Below are 7,181 nucleotides of genomic sequence, written 5' to 3'. Positions count from 1 at the left end.
TTACTATGTTTCCTAGCAACAAAGTCTTTCTTATCATAACATTGATTCTTTGATTGTGGGTTATCAAGATCAACAGCAGGTTCAATTTCTATATCATTATCATTACTAGGTTGAGCATCATCATGAACATTATTATTAACATTATTACTAGTTTCAGGTTCATTACCAGATTGTGTTTCAGCATCAGAAATAGAAATATCATTTGGATTCTCAGGTGGTTGAGCAATAGGTTCACTAGAAGGATGCAAAGTCCTATCATTTTTCATTTTCTTCGTTTTAGAAGGACTAGGTGCATCTATATTATTTCTCTGAGAATCTTGCTCAATTCCCTTAGGATGGCCTTCAGGATACAGAGGTTCCAGAGTCATTCTACCAGTTCTAGTAGCCACTCTAACAACATAATCATTATTCTTACTATTCAATTCATTGAGCAAATCATTTTGAGCCTTAAGTACTTGTTCTACTTGAGTGGTAACCATATAAGCATGTTTACTAATAAGTTTAAGTTCACCTTTGACATTAGCCATATAATCACCCAAGTGTTCGAGCATATTTGAATTGTATTTCAACTGTCTACCAAAATAAGCATTGAAGCCTTCTTGCTTAACCATAAATTTATCAAACTCATCTAAGCTTGGGCTAGCAAACTTAGTAAATGGGATTTCAACTTTATCATATCTATAGAGAGAATTTACCTTTACTACCTGTATCGGGTTATCAAGACCATGAGTTTCTTCAGTAGGTAATGGATTAAGATCATATTTTTCTTCAACAAGCGGTTGATACGTCTCCAATGTATCTATAATTTTTGATTGCTCCATGCTATATTATCTACTGTTTTGGACATTACTGGGCTTTATTATCCACTTTTATATTATTTTTGGGACTAACCTATTAACCGTAGGCCCAGCCCAGAATTGTTAATTTTTGCCTGTTTTAGGGTTTCAAAGAAAAGGAATATCAAACGGAGTCCAAACGGAATGAAACCTTCGGGAATGTGATTTTCTGAACGAACAAGACCCGGGAGACTTGGACCCTACGTCATGAAAGAAAAGAGGAGGCCACGAGGTAGGGGGGCGCGCCTACCACCCCCCAGGCGCGCCCTCCACCCTCGTGGGCCCCCTGTTGCTCCACCGACGTACTCCTTCCTCCTATATATACCTACGTATCCCCAAATGATCAGATACGAAGCCAAAACCCTAATTCCGCCGCCGCAACTTTCTGTATCCATGAGATCCCATCTTGGGGCCTGTTCCGGAGCTTCGCCGAAGGGGGCATCGATCACGGAAGGCTTCTACATCAACACCATAGCCCCTCTGATGAAGTGTGAGTAGTTTACCTCAGACCTACGGGTCCATAGTTAGTAGCTAGATGGCTTCTTCTCTCTTTTTGGATCTCAATACAATGTTCTCCCCCTCTCTTGTGGGGAACTATTCGATGTGATCTTCTTTTTGCTGTGTGTTTGTTGAGACCGATGAATTGTGGGTTTATGATCAAGTCTATCTATGAATAATATTTGAATCTTCTCTGAATTCTTTTATGTATGATTGGTTATTTCAAGTCTCTTTGAATTATCAGTTTGGTTTGGCCTACTAGATTGATCTTTCTTGCAATGGGAGAAGTGCTTAGCTTTGGGTTCAATCTTGCGGTGTCCTTTCCCAGTGACAGTAGGGGCAGCAAGGCACGTATTGTATTGTTTCCATCAAGGATAACAAGATGAAGTTTTCTTCATATTGCATGCAACAAAAAAAGGACACATCCGTGACATTTTGGGTCGAACAATTTTTTTTGGTCATACATATGACACTTCTATGAAGATAATGGTGCCAAAACCCGGTATCATCATAGATGTGGTGGGCTCCTACTTCTATGACAAAAAATCATGACAGAAAATGGGCTTTTCGTCCTAGGAGGGGCGGAGACGCAGCTGCATGACATTCTTTGGGCCGTCCATGACGGGAAAAACCGTGGTAGAAGCGAGAGGGAGGAAAATTTCAGGGAGTTCCTGGTTACGGTGGGAGGTCGGGGGCCGAGCGATGCACGTTTCACTCGTACACGTATGTGCGTGTGTGCGAGGCGTCGGCTCTAACTGAACCCGAGCGAGGCGTTGGGCTCTAACTGAACCTGAGCGATTCCACTGCAGGCTACACGTTACTGAACCCGAGCGATCGATCGATGGCTGTTAACTGAACCCAATCGAGTGATTCCTTCGCTACTGCTTCTAACTGAAGCCGATCGATGCTGCCTCTGGGATGAAAAGTGAGCGTTGCGGGGGGTTTTGGATGAACAGTGAGCGGTGGTGTTGCCTCTGGATGAACAGGACCCCGTGGTGTGGAGGGCTGGATGAACAGTAGACGGTTGAGGGGTGGTTGAACAGTAGCCGGTGGAGTAGCGCGCGGTGGAGGCTAGATGAACAGGAGCCCGTGGAGGCTGGAGGAGGTCGACGGTAGCCCGTGGAGGCTGGAGGAGGCCGACGGTGGAGATGAACAGTATCTCGTGGAGTCCCGTTTTCCGGTACGCCACACCCCTCCCGATGAACATGACCCCCGTTTCGACCGTAGGAGGTCTGTTTCGTCCGTTTTGCGGTATGCCACACCCCTCCCGATCAACAGGACCCCCGTTTCGACCGTAGGAGGTCCGTTTCCTCCGTTTTGCGGTACGCCACACCCCTCCTGATCAACAGGACCCCCGTTTCGACCGTAGGAGGTCTATTTCCTCCGTTCCGCGGTACGCCATGCCTCGTTTCCATTGCCTGTTCCGTCCAAGCCCTCCCGATGAACACGACCACGCATTCCGTTCCGACCCAGCCGGTTGGCTCCCATGCATTCCGTTGCCTCCCGATGAACATGATGCATTCCGTTGCCTCCCCATGAACACGACGCATTCCGTTGCCTCCCCATGAACACGATGACGACGCTGTTTCTCCGTTCCGACCCAGCCATGTACACAAGCCATGGCCGTACATATGCACGAGTAGGCGTTCGAGACCCCGCCCGTATGTACACATACATGGCCGTATTTTCTTTGTTGCACCCTGGCCGCTGTACGTACGTGTACATGCTATGTGTGTGCCTCTACTATGACACGTGAGCGCCTCTACTACGACATATGCGTGCCTCTACATCGACCAACATGTTCATATACGTTCGCAACTAGAATGACAACGCTACGTACGCTTCGACCAGGTGGGTCCCAACTGTCAGGCACTTCCTTGCATGCGAAGATGTAGCTGGTGGGTCCCAGCAGTCAGGGGGGCGAATCGTTTTGTTTTTGCCCGGATCTACTTCCTTGCGTGCGAAGGTGTAGTTGGTGGGTCCCAGCAGTCAGGGGGAAACGGTTTTTTCACGAAATACGATGGCTCGTCTGGTGGGTCCCCGTTGTCAGGTGGAGGAATAATTATTTTGCACGTAATAAGGAGGCACTTCCTTGCTGTGGCCGTGGACCCAACTGTCAGCCTCTCCACGTACAGTCCTCGTCCGATGGAAGCTATTCCTTGACCATGTTGACCACGTCGCGCCGAGAGCACCAGGGCGGTGGATGACGGCCAGGCCTAGGAAGGCGACGACGCGGAGCTGGGGAAGATGCGACAGTGGATGCCCACGTGTAGAGGAGTACGAGGGTTCACTGGTTCGCTGCGGTGTGAGGCTGCCGTCGCCACAGAATAACAGGGGGTGTGGGTGAGTAGACGGATGGCCTGGCCAGCGGTGGGAGTAGTAGTGGGCGGTGAGGCCTCCGTCGCATCGCAGCCGGCCACGGGAGGCAGGAGCACGAGGCACGACTGGCGCTGGTTTGGGCGGCTGGAGCAAGAAGACCAGAGGTTGAGGAAGCACTACGACCGTTGGACGGACATCGTACGGTCACTGGAGCTAGAATCGTGCATATTGACTAAGTTGACAAAGCCCTCCGTCCCCGTCAACTTAGTAGGCCCACAAGTCAGCCTGCCACTATACTGGGTCCCAGTTAACAGGGGGAGTATTCTTTTTTTGTGCGTAATAAGGAGGCACTTCCTTGCATGCGAAGATATAGCTGGTGGGTCCGTGTTGTCAGCGGCGGTAACGTTTTTTTGCAAAATACGGAGGCCCTTGCGGTGGGTCCCTGATGTCAGGTGGAGGAATCATTATTTTGCGCGTAATAAGGAGGCATTTCCTTGCGTGCGGCCGTGGACCCAGCTGTCATCCTCTCCACGTACAGTCCACTTTAGATGCATGTCGGTCGTTGACCATGTTGACCAGGCCACGCCGCGAGCACCAGGGCGGTGGACGACAGCGAGGCCTAGGAAGGGAACGACATGGAGGCAGGGAAGACTCAACAGTTGTTTCCCACGCGGAGGAGAGTACAACTATACGAGGGTTTACTGGTTCGTCTACCGTCGCCGGAGAATAATAGTAGGTGTGGGTGAGTAGAGGGATGGCTAGGCCAGCAATGGGAGTACGATGGGGCGGTGAGGCCTGCGCGGCAGCAGAGCCGGGCGCGGGGAGGAGGGAGCAGGCAGTCCTACCGGCGCTTGTTTGAGCGGCTGGAGCAGGAAGAGCAGAGATTGAAGAAGCACGACGGCCGTTGGATGGACATCATACGGTCACTGGAGCTAGAATCATTCATATTGACTAAGTTGACAAAGCCCTCCGTCCCCGTCAACTTAGCAGGCCCACAAGTCAGCCTCCCACCATGGTGGGTCCCAGCTAGCAGGGGGAGTATTCATTTTTCTGTGCGTAATAAGGAGGCACTTCTGGTGGGTCCGAGCTGATAGTGGGGGGAACATTTTTTTCACGAAATACGATGGTCCGTCCGCTGGGTCCCAGCAGTCAGGGGCAAACATTTTTTTTCGCGAAATACTGTGGCTTGTCCAGTGGGTCCCAGCAGTCAGGGGGGAAACATTTTTTCCACGAAATACTGGTGTCCCGTCCGGTGGGTCCCTGCTGTCAGGTGGAGGAATAATTATTTTGCACGTAATAAGTAGGCACTTCCTTGCAGCTGCCGTGGACCCAGCTGTCAGCATCTCCACGTACAGTACTCTTCCAATGGAAGTCGGTCGTTGAACACATTGACCACGCCGTGTCGAGAGCACCACCGCGGTGGACGACGACGACGCCTAGGAAGGGGACGACGCGGAGCTGGGGAAGACGCGACAATGGATGCCCACACGGAGAGGAGTACGAGGGTTCACTGGTTCGGTTGCGGTGTGAGGCTGATGTCGCCGCAGAATAACAGGGGGAGTGGGTGAGTGGAGGGATGGCCTGGCCAGCGGTGGGAGTAGTATGGGGACGGTGAGGCCTCCGCGGCAGCACAACCGGCCATGGGAGGCAGGAGCATGCGACACGACCGGCGCTGCTTTGGGCGGCTGGGGAAAGAAGACCAGAGGTTGAAGAAGCACTATGGCCGTTGGATGGACATCATTGACCATGCCCCGCCGAGAGCACCAGGGCGGTGGACGATGGCGAGGCCTATGAACGGAACGACACGGAGCCGGGGAAGACACGGCAGTGGCTGCCCATGCAGTGGAGAGTGCGAGGGTTGACTGGTTCAACTGCCATCATCGGAAAATAACAGGAGGTGTGGGTGAGTAGAGGGATAGACATGCCAGGGATGCGAGTATGATGGGGCCGTGAGGCCTGCTCGGCACCACTGCCTACCACGGGAGGCGGGATCAGGTGGTTCCTACGGCGCTGGTTTGGGCGGCTGGGGCAGGAAGATCAGAGACTGAAGAAGCATGATTGCCGTTAGATTGACATCTAACGGTCTGACGCTGGTAGAGTTGATTGTTGACTAAGTTTCTTTTTTGACAAACCTTGTGTACGCATGAACTTAGTAGGCCCACAAGTTAGCCTCCAAATCTGTGGCAGACAACATAATGCCCATTTGCTATTTTTTATAATTTGCAGCCCATTTGCTTCTTAAGTAATTTATTTTGCCCAGGACCATGGTCAAAAAGTTCAACCTTATTTTGCATATTTCGGTGGAGTCCGAACTATTGTAATCCTGAAATGATAAACATTTTTAAGAACTTATTGATTTGCCAAAAAATCGTTTTGTTTTTGTAAGCAAATAAGACGTGGGACAATTGAGTTGGTTTAAGGGAAAACCAGTGGTAAAAAAATCAGTGCTGGGTGGGAAAAAACAACAAAAATAAGGATGTAAATATGAAAAGGGAATTTTATGTGTTTTCAATATAATGATACGTGTATATGAACTAGTAAAACTATAGGCTGAGATTAGAAAACGGATGTAGGACATGCGTTTCAAGAGGATAATAGAACTGGGCTGTGTGTTTGATTCAGTAAAAAAACTGCATGCGGATGTTGTAAGACAAAATATAACTAACACTGGTGGGCCAGAGGCCAGTAGATACCTGCTGGATCTTTGTGCCCCGTTGTCATCATGGGCTAGGCCTGTTAAAAAGAAAACCAACCCTGGGCAGTCTACAACCCAGTTGAAACTTGCTCGACCTGAAAAAACAATATACATGCTCAATAAACGAGAGAATTCGCCCTATAGTGAGTCGTATTACAATTCACTGGCCGTCGTTTTACATCGTGATAAGAAAACCATGCCGTTACCCAAAAAATTGCAGAACTGGGAATTCGAACGACGGGTGCTTATGCTACCCATCAAATAAAAATCGGGTGCCTGAAAATTCGTTTCGAAACAAATGATTCAGCTTTATATCCACGTCGACCCTAGGCATTATGGTTGGAAGAAAACGCAAGTTCATACGAAAAGATCGTTAACAACAATACCAACTTGCGGACGACAAGGTAGTACAACTACCAATACCAAACTAACTTATAATGTTTTTACTCCTGGCCCTAGTGTTCGTCTGGTAGAAAATCTTGCAGAGGACCAGCTCCTTCTCTTGCTCCAGGTCCCCAAGGTGGTACTGGTGCATCACCCAGTTGGTCCTCTGCTGGTCGAAGTTCTTGTTGGTGTGCAGCACCAGAACCTTTTTGGCTGCCCGTCTGCCGGCCATTGACGATCACCGACAAGGTATTGCCGGTCTTGTGCTACATCGCGTGCATGCCTCACTCCGACTGTATCTTGCAACACGGCCACGTGCCCCTTTTGAACGCCCTGGAATTGTGCTGGAAGAAATGCTTCCTTAGGCCACTTAGTGTGATACCTGCAGTATTGTGGAATACAGGTTTTAGTGTACCTAGTTGGCATTTTCATAACATCTTTGGCATGTT

Source organism: Triticum urartu, chromosome 1 (genome assembly GCF_003073215.2).
Source record: "Triticum urartu cultivar G1812 chromosome 1, Tu2.1, whole genome shotgun sequence".
Classification (NCBI taxonomy): Eukaryota; Viridiplantae; Streptophyta; class Magnoliopsida; order Poales; family Poaceae; genus Triticum; species Triticum urartu.
The sequence above is the reverse complement of the archived record's forward strand: the minus strand, read 5'-3'. Positions refer to the sequence as shown.